Below are 16,331 nucleotides of genomic sequence, written 5' to 3' on the forward strand. Positions count from 1 at the left end.
TTCCAGAACATGGAGTAATGACCGGCCCTTGAAAATATTAAAAAAATTAGTTGATAAGCAGCACTAGGAGGTCTTTTAGATTCCCAGCCCGCAAGGTGCTGCAATTGAGCTGCAAAAAAATATAACCTTGGGTTGGGGACAGGAGCGTATCTGCATGGCGTTTGCCTAGGGCAGCAGTTTACAGGGGGCAGCAGGAGTCCCCAGGCAGAAGGGACACTGTGTGTGTCAGTGGCAGGGCCGCCATGCATGAATGTACAGCCAAGCCGACACAAGGAGAGTCACCCATGCCAAGGGACCGGCTGTAGAGGAGAGCAGTGTGGTGGGCGGATCCCCCGTGTGCGCTCGGAGCACATGAGGGCCAGGGCCCGCTGTCAGTGTGCTGGGATGTGCAGGATGGCTAGAAGGTGCCAGCAAAGGAGGAAGAAGAAGAGGAAAAAGTCAGGATGGAAGAGCCCCCTTCTCTTAGGCAGCCACCGCCAGAGATCCTGGGGGTGATGGGACACAGGCACCCCTCCTTGAGTGATCCTGACACCATCTGGAGGAGCTGCTGCTGGACAAGTAAGAGCTTGGAGGACTAGTGCTTCCCCACTCCTGTCTCACTGTCCCCCCGACACACTGCCCCACACCTGTTCTACTTCCCTCCCCCGTCCCATTGCCCCCCATCTGTCACACTGCCCCCACCTGTCACCCTGCCCCACACCTGTTCCATTTCCCCCCTCCTGTCCCCCACATTGTCCCACTACCCCCCATCTGTCCCCACTGCCCCTCACCTGTCCTTCTGCACTCCTCCTGTCCCACTGCCCCCCATCTGTCCCTCTGCACTCCTCCGGTCCCTCTGCCCCTCACCTGTCCCTCTGCACTCCTGTTTCGCTGCCCCGATCCTATCCCATGCCCCCATCATGCTGCCCCCCACCTGTCCCTCTGCGCTTCTCGTGTCCCACTGCCCCTCACCTGTCCCACTGTCCCTCCTGTCCCACTGCCCCTCACCTGTCCCTCTGCGCTCCTCCTGTCCTGCTGCCCCTCTCCTGTCCCTCTGCGCTCCTCCTGTCCCACTGCCGCTCACCTGTCCCACTGCCCTTCACCTGTCCCTCTGTGCTCCTCCTGTCCCGCTGCTCCTCACCTGTTCCTCTGCGCTCTTCTTGTCCCGCTGCCCCTCACCTGTCCCTCTGCGCTCCTCCTGTCCTGCTGCCCCTCACCTGTCCCTGTGCGTTCCTCCTGTCCCTTTGTGCTCCTCCTCCTGTCCCACTGCGCTCCTCCTGTCCCACTACCCCGATCCTGTCCCGTACCCTCCATCTGTCCCTCTGCCTCTCCACCCTACCCTCTCTCTCCCCACCCATCACACTGTCCTGCTACCCCCCCCCCACCTGTCCCGATGGCCTTCTCCTGTCCTGATATACCTTGTCATGCTGCCCCCCTCCTGTCCCACAACCCCCCATGTCACACTGCTCTCCATCATACTCCTGTCCTGAAGAGGTGGATCTTAAACAGCAAAGGGAGGGACAAATTTAAATGGGAGGTGCCCAATTTTAGTGTTACCTAGGGCAGCACAAAACCAAAATACACTACTGGTTGGGGACCACTAACCCTCCCACATCACTGGGATGTTGTAGTGTCTCTAATTTTATACTGAGAACCTTTTTTCTCCACATTAAATCCCTAAATATACTATTGATCTTGATGAAAATATGCAGAGGAATCCAAACTGGGGAGTTGTATAAAAAATATTAGAGTTGGGGCTTCCAAATCATCTTAAGTAAGTTAACACGACCCACCAAAGATAGAGGTAACTTACTTCAAGTTTTACTTTGCATTTGAAATCTAGACAACAAAGGTGTAAAATTATCTGAAATAAATTCCTGAAATGAAGTAGATATTATTACCCCTACGTACTTTATAGATGACACAAGTCTTAAATTGGAGAGTGTAGATGGTAAGGGAGTTGACAAAGGGTCCAATGGCAACAGGATTGATTTCTCTCAGTTTATGCGAAGGCCTGAAAATTTCCCACATTCATCAATATACTTCATTAATGCTGGAAGAGATGTCTGGATACTAGATAGGAACAAAAGAACATCATCTGCATAAATTGTTATGTTTTCCTCAGAAACACCTCTAATTTAAACCACATCTGTTGAAGCCTGAATAAATTAAGCCAAAGGTTCTATAGTAATGGCAAAAAGCAGTGGGGGACAGTGGACACCCCTGCCTAGTGCCACAAAAAAGTCTAGTAGAGGGGGATTGAAGTGCATTTACTCTTATTGAGGCCCAGGGAGCTGTATACAGCAATCTGACCCATTGACAAAAAATAAGACCAAAACTAAATTTCAAATCAAGTATGGCCCCTCAACACTATCAAAGGCCTTAATAGCATCTAGTGCTAAAGAAATTGGCCTATAGGACTCCAGATACAAAGGGTCTTTAACTTTCTTGGGTATAACTACTATAACAGCTTTACCCATTGACTCTGAGAGCCTACCTTCAGAGAAAGCCTCATTAAATGTTCTAAGCAGAGCTGGAAGCAGTAGTGTACTATATTTTTTATAAATCTCCATATGGAGACAATCAACCTTAGAGGCTTTAGCATTAGGGAAACTAGCAGCTTCCAGTTCATGTATGTTAAACGGAGCATCGAGAGCTTCCTGATCACTAGATAATAGAAAAGGAGAATTGATTAGCACTATAGGTATTCAGCTCAAGCTTTGTATAATCAGCCCTAGAAGCACATACATCTTGATAAAAGGACTGTAAAATACACACTATTAAGCCTACCTTAGTATCAACCACTTGCCCACTGTTCTATAGTAGAACTATTGATACAGGGCAGCAGGGCTGCACAAAGTCCCTACCCGTATTGCCATTGGTGGCTACTGATGTCAATCTCCGGGTTCCGGCTGGAGATTCCCCGCCAGCACCCGGTGATCGCCAAGTAACACTGACAGGGAAGAGACCTGTGTGTAAACAACACAGTTCTCTCTCCTGCCAGCAAGAACATGCACAGCAGAGAAATATACAGCAGCATGTTTCTCTAGTAAAAGACACACAGCACATTATGTAAAACAGCACATAGGTAACCCTTTGATCGTCCCAGATGTTAACCCCTTCCTGCCCAGTGTCATTAGTACAGTGTCAGTGCTTTTTATTAGCACTGATCACTGTATTAGTGTCATTGGGATGTCAGTGGCAGTTAGTCAATTCCCACCTAGTATAAGAATGCCCACCTATAAGTCGCTGATCACCACCATTACTAGTATAAAAAAGAAATAAATAAAAATTCCAGTATATATACATTTGTAGACACTATAACTTTCACGTAAACCAATTAATTTACATGTATTGGGATTTTTTTAGCAAAGACATGTAGCAGGATACATTTTGGCCTAAATTTATGCCGAAATTTGATTGTTTAAATTTTTTTACTGGCTATGTTTTATAGCAAAAAGTCAAATTTATTGATTTTTTTTTTCAAAATTGTCGGTCTTTTTTGTTTATAGCGCAAAAAATAAAAATGCACAGGTAATCAAATACCACTGAAAGAAAGCTCTATTTGTGGGGAAAAAAAGACATACATTTCTTTATGTACAGCGTTGCATGACCGTGGAATTGTGAGTAAAAGTCACGCAGTGCTGTATCGCAAAAATTGTCCTGGTCCCCTTCTTTATTCTTCAAAGCTGAGACATAAGTGGGGTTAGATTGAGACTGAACTATCTGAGCCAATAACCTGCCATTTGCCTCGGCTTTGGCCCATGTCAACCTTTTCTTGAAAAAAGTTTATTCCTACCCCGGTCTTCCAACAGTTCACTAATCCTTCTCTGGGAAGACAACCATTTCAATCTGCTATTTAGGGTAGGGTTCGAAATATAGTTAGCTTCTGCCACCAAAGTTTCCCTTTTATCAAGCTCCAATTCCCCACAGGAAGCTGTTTTTATAACACTAACTTGTCAAATAAGCAGGCCTCAAAGAAATGCCTTAAACACATCCTATACTACCCCTGGGAAGCAGAACCTGCATTAAGGGAAAAAAAACCCTGAATAGCAGAAGATCCTCTTTAGGAAGCAAATTCAGCGAGGAAGGGTTCAATCGCCATGGAATATTAAATACTGAAGGACCAGATATTAAGGTAACCAACAGCGGAGAATGGTTGGATATTCCTCTGGGTTCTATATTGACCTCAACTAAAGCTGGAATTAGCTCCATAGAACATAGGGCCAAATGTATTCTGGACAAAGAGTTATGCATTTTACAATAGCATGTTAAAACACTTTCATCAAGATGTAACTGTCTCCATGTATCTTGCAGCCCCAATTCCCTACACAGTCTCTCCAATTAGGAAACACCTTCTCCAAAGTGGGATCTAGGAGCTGGAGATCTATCACTCCCCAGATCTATTACATTAATAAAATCTCCAATCATCAAATTGGTACTAGTGCTGCCAGACAATTCACATGGAAATCTATTACGGTTTCTGAATTTAAAACTTTTTTGGGCCTAACCCTTAACATGGGCATTACAAAAAAGAATGAATTGTAGCCATATTGGTCCACAGACCTGATTCATCATATGCCCATGTTCTCTGCTGTTAAATATATGCCCAACAAGGACCAGCAATATACTGGTACATCCCTGGACTTTGAGATGTTATGCAGCTACAGGCTTCATCTTGGTACAATTTTTTTTCAGCTGGCAGTCAGCTTTCATGTAAATTTTACATTTTTTTATTTCAATTAGCTTCTGGATTGCTTTTACGAGCAGTGGGAAGGGATGTCCCCTGCCCTCCCGTCGTCTTCCACAATTTTCTTGGGCCCCTCTGTCCCACCGGGGAACCCAAGAATGCATCCCCCTAAATGACCCCTTTTTGGAAAGCAGACACTCCAAGGTATTTGCTAAAGCACACGCTTGTTGCCACAAGTTTTTGGAAAACAAAGAAAGAAAACGAAAATTTATTTTTTCTTTTTCAAAACCCTGTAACAAAATGATGCAAAATACTCACCATGCCTCTTATCAAATATCCAAAAAGGGGTCAGTGGGGGGGGGGGGGATGTTTGTACTGTTCTGGAATTTTAGGGCCTCTGATAGGTAGTGAGGAAGTGATATGAGGAAATATGCCATTTGAAAGCGTGGAGGTGGTCATTGGATTTTGGGGAGGTATATGTGGCTAGGCTGCCAAAAAGTCTCTAACATGTAGTATCCCCATACGCATGAAAAGTAGCAGAATGTGTTTTGGAGTGTTATTCCACATATATCCATGGTATACGTGAGCAACATATCACTTAATTGACAACTTTGTGTATAAAAAAAAATTGTCATTTTCCAAAAACTAGTGGCAAAATATAAAATATTCCATGGACTCAATATTCCTCCTAGCTAATTCATTGGGGTGTCTACATTCCAAAAATGGGGCATTGGGGGTGGGGGGTTGTACTGCCCTGGCATTTTAGCACCTCAAGAAATGTGATAGGCAGTCAGAAAGTAAAAGCTTCATAAATTTCAAGATATATACCATAGTTGGTAGACGCTATAACTTTCACAGAAACAAATTGATATACATGTATTGAGATTTTTCTTTACCAAAGACAGTAGTAGTAGTGGAATACATTTTGGCCTAAATTTATGACTAACTTTGAGTTTACTGGATTTTTTTTATATCTAAAAGTAGAAGATATAGGGGGTTTGTTTCATACTTTTTGGTCTTTTTTCATTTATATCACAAAAAATAAAAAAAACAGTAGCGAACAAATACCAAGCTCTATTTGTGTGAAAAAAAAGGACATACATTTTGTTTGGGTACAGCTTTGCTTGACTGCACAATTACCAGTTGAAATAGAGCAGTACTGAATAGAAAAAAATGGCCTGGTCATTAAGGGGGGTAAATCTTCTGGAGGGCAAGTGGTTAAAAAACACAATGGAAAAGGAAGAATATTTTATTTAAATTTAAGGCTATGCTCTTATATCTGAAGTGCTTTTAGAAATTCATTGCCGTTCAAAACAGCAAGTAATGTAAGAAATCAGTATTACACGTATATTATTATTCAAAGCAAAAATACACACACTGTAAAAGAAAACAATATTTTAAGTTACATTTGGAGATGTGCATATACTGAAGATATGTGACTGAAAAGTAAGTCATTGCTAATGCAGTCCAGTGGAGTGTCAAAAACACATCTCAAATAGATCTATTCGTTTTCAGTTGTTTGGGCCCAACAGTTGCTATGTTATCATTTTACACACAAAGCCATCAATCAATATATTTTTTTCTTTGCAGACAGCAAGCACAACAGTGGTATCTCGAGGCTGGATTAAGGACTTTACTAGTGAATTATTCTGATACAGTGGAAATCCACTTATCACTGGTTAAACCCTTCTAGCAAATGCAGAGCACAAATAGGGTTTATACTTGGATACCTGTGCTCGTGGTTATTAGATATGAGGTTCTTTCAGAAACAAGACAGATCAAACAAAATGTAATAATAATGCCAATGCTTCAAATTACAAAAAAAAAATATGGGAGAACATGAAAGTAGAGTTGTTGTCTGTGATAATCAAATCTCACATGCAAGCTGTATACTACTTTGAAATGCAATCTTTTGTGTTGTTTTAATAATTACACTGTTCAACAAATTTTTATTTTTTGCCAGTTTTGGAAACAAAAGGATCCATTTCTTAATGTATTTCACATTCTGGGTTCAAATATAACAATGAAATTTGTCAATTGGCTCTAGTTTTTCTGTAAACGGAAAGTTTTCTACTATAGGCGTAATGACTACATAATGCACAATAATTATATAGATAGATGTCTTTCCACAAATATAAAGCAAGTGATATTGACTACATAACAAAGCCTAAATGGCATAATATATTGCATAGGATTACCAAGAAAAATTATAGCCATAAGCTAAGTTGAATCATTTTAATACTTAGGATTCTCACTAGTTTTGTCTTCAGTTTGTGTCGGTTTTGCTTCTCTTGGCTTTTCTCTTGTATTCGAGGAAAGGGCTATCTCTTACAACTGTCCAGCAATAGTCAGCAAGCATTGATGGGCTCCATTTACCTTGATATCTTCTTTCCATAGCTGCAATGTCTTGATGGAAGCGCTCTCCGTGTTCATCACTCACTGCTCCACAGTTTGGTGGGAAAAAATCCAGATGCGAATGTAGAAAATGAATTTTTAGAGACATGTTGCAACCCAGATTTCTGTAAGTCTGGATGAGTTTTTCTACCACTTTCTTGTAGTCTGGTGTTTTATTGTTTCCAAGAAAATTTGATGTTACTGATACAAATGCTGTCCAGGCAGCCTTTTCCTTTCCACGCAACAGAGAAAGAAACTCATCATCATGAATAAGTTTACGAATCTGTGGCCCAACAAAGACTCCTTCATTTATTTATGCAGCACTAAGTGCTGGAAATTTGCTAATCAGGTACTTGAAACCTGCTTTATTCTTGTCCATTGCCTTAACAAAGTTTTTCATTAATCCCAACTTGATGTGTAATGGAGGTAATAAGATCTTATTGCTGTCTACAAGTGCTGGATAGTTAACATTTTTTTCTCCAGGCTGCAACGACTGGCGTAATGGCCAGTCTCTTTTGGCATAGTGCATTTCTCTCGCACGACTGTCCCACTCACAGAGGAAGCAGCAGCACTTAGTATATCCACCTTGAAGTCCAAGTAGGATAGCAATCACCTTCAGGTCACCACAAATCGACCATTGATGTTCATCATAGTTGATGCACCTTAAAAGCTCTTTCAAGTTTTCATACGTTTCTTTCATTGAAACTGCGTAAGCAATTGGAACTGATGGCAGCTGATTGCCATTATGGAGCAAAACAGCTTTAAGACTCGCCTTTGAAGCATCAATGAACAGCCTCCACTCATCGGGATCATAGCATACGCCGATGGCTGAGATTAAACCATGAACATTGTTACATACAGCAATATCACCTTCCTGGACGAAGAATGGGATCAGATCTTTCTGACGATGACGGTAGAAAGACGTACGAACATCGCTTGCTAGGAGATTCCACTGTTGTAGTCTTGACCCCAAAAGCTCTGCCTTGTTCTTCGGAAGATCCAGGATTGCTCCAGTGCCGTCCCACAAGAATTGCAGCATATATGTGGTACCCAGCTCTTGTCCTGGTCTCCTATCTTGCAGCCAAAATACAAGTTGTAGGCTTTCTTAATCATTCCTGTTATCCTCCTTTTTTGTGAGATAAAAGTTATTTCACCGCAGATATAGCAGAAATTATCTGCTTTATTCACACAAGTTCGAGGCATTACTGAGTAGCCTATATAAGTAGAGATGAGCGAAGTATTCAAAAATTCGATTCGACTGATTCGGCGAATTCGTAGAAAAATTTCGATTCGAGTCGAATATATTCGCTGCGAATTTAACTTAAAAAAGGGTGTTTCTAGGCTTCAGAGAGACTTAATATTAGTGCTGAACACTGTACCTTTAATTTAAATGCCCTTGGAGTCTGCTGGGGAAGAGAAATAATACTGTCAGGCAGTATGACATGCAGATGAGTGCCGTCGATCTTAGAATCACCGCACACTTCACTCATTTGGCCAGTCACGGGGCCAAAACCAGAGTGTGGAGCCACAGTGTGGCGGTGGAGGCAGCAGCAATGGGAGGCCATGCAGCACCCTATGACAAAAATGGAAACCACCAGCAGTGTGAGGAGACCTGAAAGTGGCACATGGCAGAGTGTGGCGATAGAGACAGCAGCAATGGGAGGCCGTACAGGGACCCATGACACACTCTGGACCTGGCAGCAGCATGAGGAGGCGGTACAGGGGCCCATGGCAGATTACGGGCCTGGCAGCAGCATGAGGAGTCGGTAGGGGGGCCCATGGCAGATTACAGGCCTGGCAGCAGCAATGGGAGGCCGTACAGGGACCCATGACACAATCTGGACCTGGCAGCAGCATGGGGAGGCGGTACAGGGGCCCATGACAGATTACGGGCCTGGCAGCAGCATTTGGAGTCGGTACGGGGGCCCATGACACACTCTGGACCTGGCAGCAGCATGAGGAGGCGGTACAGGGGCGCATGACAGATTACGAGCCTGGCAGCAGCAACTTGGACAGGAGGACGTTCAGTTTCTGCACCGTCTGGTGCGTGCTCGCAAACTGTTGTCTCTTGGAAACGGATTCCAAGAAAGACTGCTGACGGAATCCGTGAAGAGGAGTAGCAGGAGAAGGAGCATCTGAACGAGCGGAATATGCCAACAAGCGACAACAGGGGCCCATGACAGATTACGGGCCTGGCAGCAGCATGAGGAGTCGGTACGGGGGCCCATGGCAGATTAGGGGCCTGGCAGCAGCTATGGGAGGCCCGTAATCTGCCAGCACCCTATGACAAAAAATGGAACCCACCAGCAGTGTGAGGAGACCTGAAAGTGGCACATGGCAGAGTGTGGCGATGGAGACAGCAGCAATGGGAGGCCGTACAGGGACCCATGACACACTCTGGACCTGGCAGCAGCATGAGGAGGCGGTATAGGGGCCCATGGCAGATTAGGGGCCTGGCAGCAGCTATGGGAGGCCCGTAATCTGCCAGCACCCTATGACAAAAAATGGAATACACCAGCAGTGTGAGGAGACCTGAAAGTGGCACATGGCAGAGTGTGGCGATGGAGACAGCAGCAATGGGAGGCCGTACAGGGACCCATGAGAGACTCTGGACTTGGCAGCAGCATGAGGAGGCGGTATAGGGGCCCATGGCAGATTAGGGGCCTGGCAGCAGCTATGGGAGGCCCGTAATCTGCCAGCACCCTATGACAAAAAATGGAACACACCAGCAGTGTGAGGAGACCTGAAAGTGGCACATGTTTGGGGCATGATTCATGGCGGATTTAGTCAGTTGTGTCAGGAACTGGTGGTTTGAAATCCAGACTAATCCACGCCTGATTCATTTTCACAAACGTCAGTCTCTCCACACTTTGGGTGGACAGTCGTGTCCTCCGCGGAGTTGCAATACCTCCTGCCGCACTAAACACGCGCTCCGATGCCACGCTACTGGCCGGGCATGACAGCCTTTCAAGGGCAAATTCAGCTAGTTGGGGCCAAAGGTCAAGTTTCGTTGCCCAGTAGTCAAGGGGATTGTCTACCTCGGTTGGCAGGGTGCTGTCCAAGTAGGCCTAAGCCTGTTGTTTGAGGTCCTGCTCCAGGTCCACCTGATGCTGCTGCTGCTGCTGCTGCTGCGGCTGGTTAGTAGTTTCCTCACTGCGCTGGTGAAGAAAGCTACTCATCATCGACTGCAGACTGAGGCAGCCGCTGCTGGTGGAGCTGCCACTGCTCCTACCACCCCACCCCTCCCCTGCTGCCATGGCAGCGGAACGCGAGCGCACAGGGCCCACAGTGTCTGAGGATGGACGTTGGCGCAGACAGGCAGAGACCAGCTGACTACATAGGTGGTTTTTATAGTACGTTATTTTGGCCTCCCTCTCAGCAGGTGTGAAAAAGGCCACCATTTTGGAACGGTAGCGAGGGTCCAACAAGGTGGACAGCCAAAAGTCATCCCTCTGTCTGATGGTTATTATTCGGCTGTCGCTACGCAAGCAACCGAGCATGCTATGGGCCATTTGTGCCAAGGAATGCGAGGGACTCCCTGCCTCCATCTCCACAGCATACTGCCACGGTGCGTCTGGGTCCTCTGTCTCCTCCTCCTCCTCCTCCTCTACCAGATGCTCCTGCTCCTCCACTCCTGTCCGCTGAGTGGAAAAACCACCCATTTCACTCAATAATTCCTGAGCACCAATGTCCTCCTCTACCTCCTCCTCTTCTTCCTGTCCTGCCCCCACAGGGGTCATGTGGCGTTGAGATCTGTGCGCCACGTCTACCGCACCCTGACCAGCCATTGTTAACAGCATTTGTTCCAGGACGTGCAACAGAGGAATGACGTCGTTCATCCCATAGTCCTGCCGACTCACGAATAGCGTGGCCTCCTCAAAGGGCCTGAGCAAGCGGCAGGTGTCACGCATGAGCTGCCAATGGCTGACATCTAAGTTACACAGGGAATACCTTTATCCGCTTTTAACATCAGGAAATCTGTGATGGCCTTTTGCTGTTCGTAAAGGCGGTCTAACATATGTAGGGTTGAATTCCACCTTGTTGCAACGTCACAGCATGAGGAGTCGGTATAGGGGCCCATGGCAGATTAGGGGCCTGGCAGCAGCTATGGGAGGCCCGTAATCTGCCAGCACCCTATGTCAAAAAATTCTACACACCAGCAGTGTGTGAGGAGACCTGAAAGTGGCACATGGCAGAGTGTGGCGATGGAGACAGCAGCAATGGGAGGCCGTACAGGGACCCATGACAGACTCTGGACCTGGCAGCAGCATGAGGAGGCGGTATATAGGGGCCTATGGCAGATTAGGGGCCTGGCAGCAGCTATAGGAGGCCCATAATCTGCCAGCACCCTATGTCAAAAAAATTCTACACACCAGCAGTGTGAGGAGACCTGAAAGTGGCACATGGCATGAGAGACTCTGGACCTGGCAGCAGCATGAGGAAGCGGTATATAGGGGCCTATGGCAGATTAGGGGCCTGGCAGCAGCTATAGGAGGCCCATAATCTGCCAGCACCCTATGTCAAAAAATTCAACACACCAGCAGTGTGAGGAGACCTGAAAGTGGCACATGGCAGAGTGTGGCGATGGAGACAGCAGCAATGGGAGGCCGTACAGGGACCCATGACAGACTCTGGACCTGGCAGCAGCATGAGGAGGCGGTATATAGGGGCCTATGGCAGATTAGGGGCCTGGCAGCAGCTATGGGAGGCCCTTAATCTGCCAGCACCCTATGTCAAAAAATTCTACACACCAGCAGTGTGAGGAGACCTGAAAGTGGCACATGGCATGAGAGACTCTGGACCTGGCAGCAGCATGAGGAAGCGGTATATAGGGGCCTATGGCAGATTAGGGGCCTGGCAGCAGCAATGGGAGGCCCATAATCTGCCAGCACCCTATGTCAAAAAATTCTACACACCAGCAGTGTGTGAGGAGACCTGAAAGTGGCACATGGCAGAGTGTGGCGATGGAGACAGCAGCAATGGGAGGCCGTACAGGGACCCATGACAGACTCTGGACCTGGCAGCAGCATGAGGAGGCGGTATATAGGGGCCCATGGCAGATTAGGGGCCTGGCAGCAGCTATGGGAGGCCCATAATCTGCCAGCACCCTATGTCAAAAAATTCTACACACCAGCAGTGTGTGAGGAGACCTGAAAGTGGCACATGGCAGAGTGTGGCGATGGAGACAGCAGCAATGGGAGGCCGTACAGGGACCCATGACAGACTCTGGACCTGGCAGCAGCATGAGGAGGCGGTATATAGGGGCCCATGGCAGATTAGGGGCCTGGCAGCAGCAATGGGAGGCCCATAATCTGCCAGCACCCTATGTCAAAAAATTCTACACACCAGCAGTGTGTGAGGAGACCTGAAAGTGGCACATGGCAGAGTGTGGCGATGGAGACAGCAGCAATGGGAGGCCGTACAGGGACCCATGACAGACTCTGGACCTGGCAGCAGCATGAGGAGGCGGTATATAGGGGCCCATGGCAGATTAGGGGCCTGGCAGCAGCTATGGGAGGCCCTTAATCTGCCAGCACCCTATGTCAAAAAATTCTACACACCAGCAGTGTGTGAGGAGACCTGAAAGTGGCACATGGCAGAGTGTGGCGATGGAGACAGCAGCAATGGGAGGCCGTACAGGGACCCATGACAGACTCTGGACCTGGCAGCAGCATGAGGAGGCGGTATATAGGGGCCCATGGCAGATTAGGGGCCTGGCAGCAGCTATGGGAGGCCCTTAATCTGCCAGCACCCTATGTCAAAAAAATTCTACACACCAGCAGTGTGAGGAGACCTGAAAGTGGCACATGGCATGAGAGACTCTGGACCTGGCAGCAGCATGAGGAAGCGGTATATAGGGGCCTATGGCAGATTAGGGGCCTGGCAGCAGCTATAGGAGGCCCATAATCTGCCAGCACCCTATGTCAAAAAATTCAACACACCAGCAGTGTGAGGAGACCTGAAAGTGGCACATGGCAGAGTGTGGCGATGGAGACAGCAGCAATGGGAGGCCGTACAGGGACCCATGACAGACTCTGGACCTGGCAGCAGCATGAGGAGGCGGTATATAGGGGCCTATGGCAGATTAGGGGCCTGGCAGCAGCTATGGGAGGCCCTTAATCTGCCAGCACCCTATGTCAAAAAAATTCTACACACCAGCAGTGTGAGGAGACCTGAAAGTGGCACATGGCATGAGAGACTCTGGACCTGGCAGCAGCATGAGGAAGCGGTATATAGGGGCCTATGGCAGATTAGGGGCCTGGCAGCAGCTATAGGAGGCCCATAATCTGCCAGCACCCTATGTCAAAAAAATTCTACACACCAGCAGTGTGAGGAGACCTGAAAGTGGCACATGGCATGAGAGACTCTGGACCTGGCAGCAGCATGAGGAAGCGGTATATAGGGGCCTATGGCAGATTAGGGGCCTGGCAGCAGCTATAGGAGGCCCATAATCTGCCAGCACCCTATGTCAAAAAATTCAACACACCAGCAGTGTGAGGAGACCTGAAAGTGGCACATGGCAGAGTGTGGCGATGGAGACAGCAGCAATGGGAGGCCGCACAGGGACCCATGACAGACTCTGGACCTGGCAGCAGCATGAGGAGGCGGTATATAGGGGCCTATGGCAGATTAGGGGCCTGGCAGCAGCTATGGGAGGCCCTTAATCTGCCAGCACCCTATGTCAAAAAATTCTACACACCAGCAGTGTGAGGAGACCTGAAAGTGGCACATGGCATGAGAGACTCTGGACCTGGCAGCAGCATGAGGAAGCGGTATATAGGGGCCTATGGCAGATTAGGGGCCTGGCAGCAGCAATGGGAGGCCCATAATCTGCCAGCACCCTATGTCAAAAAATTCTACACACCAGCAGTGTGTGAGGAGACCTGAAAGTGGCACATGGCAGAGTGTGGCGATGGAGACAGCAGCAATGGGAGGCCGTACAGGGACCCATGACAGACTCTGGACCTGGCAGCAGCATGAGGAGGCGGTATATAGGGGCCCATGGCAGATTAGGGGCCTGGCAGCAGCTATGGGAGGCCCTTAATCTGCCAGCACCCTATGTCAAAAAAATTCTACACACCAGCAGTGTGAGGAGACCTGAAAGTGGCACATGGCATGAGAGACTCTGGACCTGGCAGCAGCATGAGGAAGCGGTATATAGGGGCCTATGGCAGATTAGGGGCCTGGCAGCAGCAATGGGAGGCCCATAATCTGCCAGCACCCTATGTCAAAAAATTCTACACACCAGCAGTGTGTGAGGAGACCTGAAAGTGGCACATGGCAGAGTGTGGCGATGGAGACAGCAGCAATGGGAGGCCGTACAGGGACCCATGACAGACTCTGGACCTGGCAGCAGCATGAGGAAGCGGTATATAGGGGCCTATGGCAGATTAGGGGCCTGGCAGCAGCTATAGGAGGCCCATAATCTGCCAGCACCCTATGTAAAAAAATTCAACACACCAGCAGTGTGAGGAGACCTGAAAGTGGCACATGGCATGAGACACTGTGGACCTGGCAGCAGCATGAGGAGGCGGTATATAGGGGCCCATGGCAGATTAGGGGCCTGGCAGCAGCTATGGGAGGCCCATAATCTGCCAGCACCCTATGTCAAAAAATTCAACACACCAGCAGTGTGAGGAGACCTGAAAGTGGCACATGGCATGAGAGACTCTGGACCTGGCAGCAGCATGAGGAAGCGGTATATAGGGGCCTATGGCAGATTAGGGGCCTGGCAGCAGCTATAGGAGGCCCATAATCTGCCAGCACCCTATGTCAAAAAATTCTACACACCAGCAGTGTGTGAGGAGACCTCAAAGTGGCACATGTTTGAGGCATGATTCATGGCGGATTTAGTCAGTTGTGTCAGGAACTGGTGGTTTGAAATCCAGACTAATCCACGCCTGATTCATTTTCACAAACGTGAGTCTCTCCACACTTTGGGTGGACAGTCGTGTCCTCCGCGGAGTTACAATACCTCCTGCCGCACTAAACACGCGCTCCGATGCCACGCTACTGGCTGGGCATGACAGCCTTTCAAGAGCAAATTCAGCTAGTTGGGGCCAAAGGTCAAGTTTCGTTGCCCAGTAGTCAAGGGGATTGTCTACCTCGGTTGGCAGGGTGCTGTCCAAGTAGGCCCAAGCCTGTTGTTTGAGGTCCTGCTCCAGGTCCACCTGATGCTGCTGCTGCTGCTGCGGCTGGTTAGTAGTTTCCTCACTGCGCTGGTGAAGAAAGCTACTCATCATCGACTGCAGACTGAGGCAGCTGCTGCTGGTGGAGCTGCCACTGCTCCTACCACCCCACCCCTCCCCTGCTGCCATGGCAGCGGAACGCGAGCGCACAGGGCCCACAGTGTCTGAGGATGGACGTTGGCGCACAAAGGCAGAGACCAACTGACTACATAGGTGGTTTTTATAGTACGTTATTTTGGCCTCCCTCTCAGCAGGTGTGAAAAAGGCCACCATTTTGGAACGGTAGCGAGGGTCCAACAAGGTGGACAGCCAAAAGTCATCCCTCTGTCTGATGGTTATTATTCGGCTGTCGCTACGCAAGCAACCGAGCATGCTATGGGCCATTTGTGCCAAGGAATGCGAGGGACTCCCTGCCTCCATCTCCACAGAATACTGCCACGGTGCGTCTGGGTCCTCTGTCTCCTCCTCCTCCTCCTCTACCAGATGCTCCTGCTCCTCCACTCCTGTCCGCTGAGTGGAAAAACCACCCATTTCACTCAATAATTCCTGAGCACAAATGTCCTCCTCTACCTCCTCCTCTTCTTCCTGTCCTGCCCCCACAGGGGTCATGTGGCGTTGAGATCTGTGCGCCACGTCTACCGCACCCTGACCAGCCATTGTTAACAGCATTTGTTCAAGGACGTGCAACAGAGGAATGACGTCGTTCATCCCATAGTCCTGCCGACTCACGAATAGCGTGGCCTCCTCAAAGGGCCTGAGCAAGCGGCAGGTGTCACGCATGAGCTGCCAATGGCTGACATCGAAGTTACACAGGGGAGTACCTTTATCCGCTTGTAACATCAGGAAATCGGTGATGGCCTTTCGCTGTTCGTAAAGGCGGTCTAACATGTGTAGGGTTGAATTCCACCTTGTTGCAACGTCGCAGATCAGGCGATGCTGTGGAATTCCGTTCTGCCGCTGCAGCTCAAGGAGGGTGTGCTTTGCGGTGTAGGAATGGCTGAAATGCATGCAAAGTTTACGTGACATTTTAAGGATGTCTTGCAGTGGGATGGTGGATTTTAAGAACCGCTTGACAACCA

The 16,331-nt window shown here is 48.4% G+C and overlaps 1 protein-coding gene across 1 annotated transcript in view; it reads right to left on the reverse strand.

Moving 5' to 3' along the window:
* The window catches only part of GALR1 (galanin receptor 1), a 380,651-nt gene that overhangs the window by 71,665 nt on the left and 292,655 nt on the right, over nucleotides 1-16,331 (reverse strand). The window lies entirely within an intron of this gene.

The sequence above is a fragment of the Staurois parvus genome, unplaced genomic scaffold (genome assembly GCF_062004578.1).
Source record: "Staurois parvus isolate SC_StPar_1 unplaced genomic scaffold, SC_StPar_1.0 ptg000287l, whole genome shotgun sequence".
NCBI classification, from domain to species: Eukaryota; Metazoa; Chordata; class Amphibia; order Anura; family Ranidae; genus Staurois; species Staurois parvus.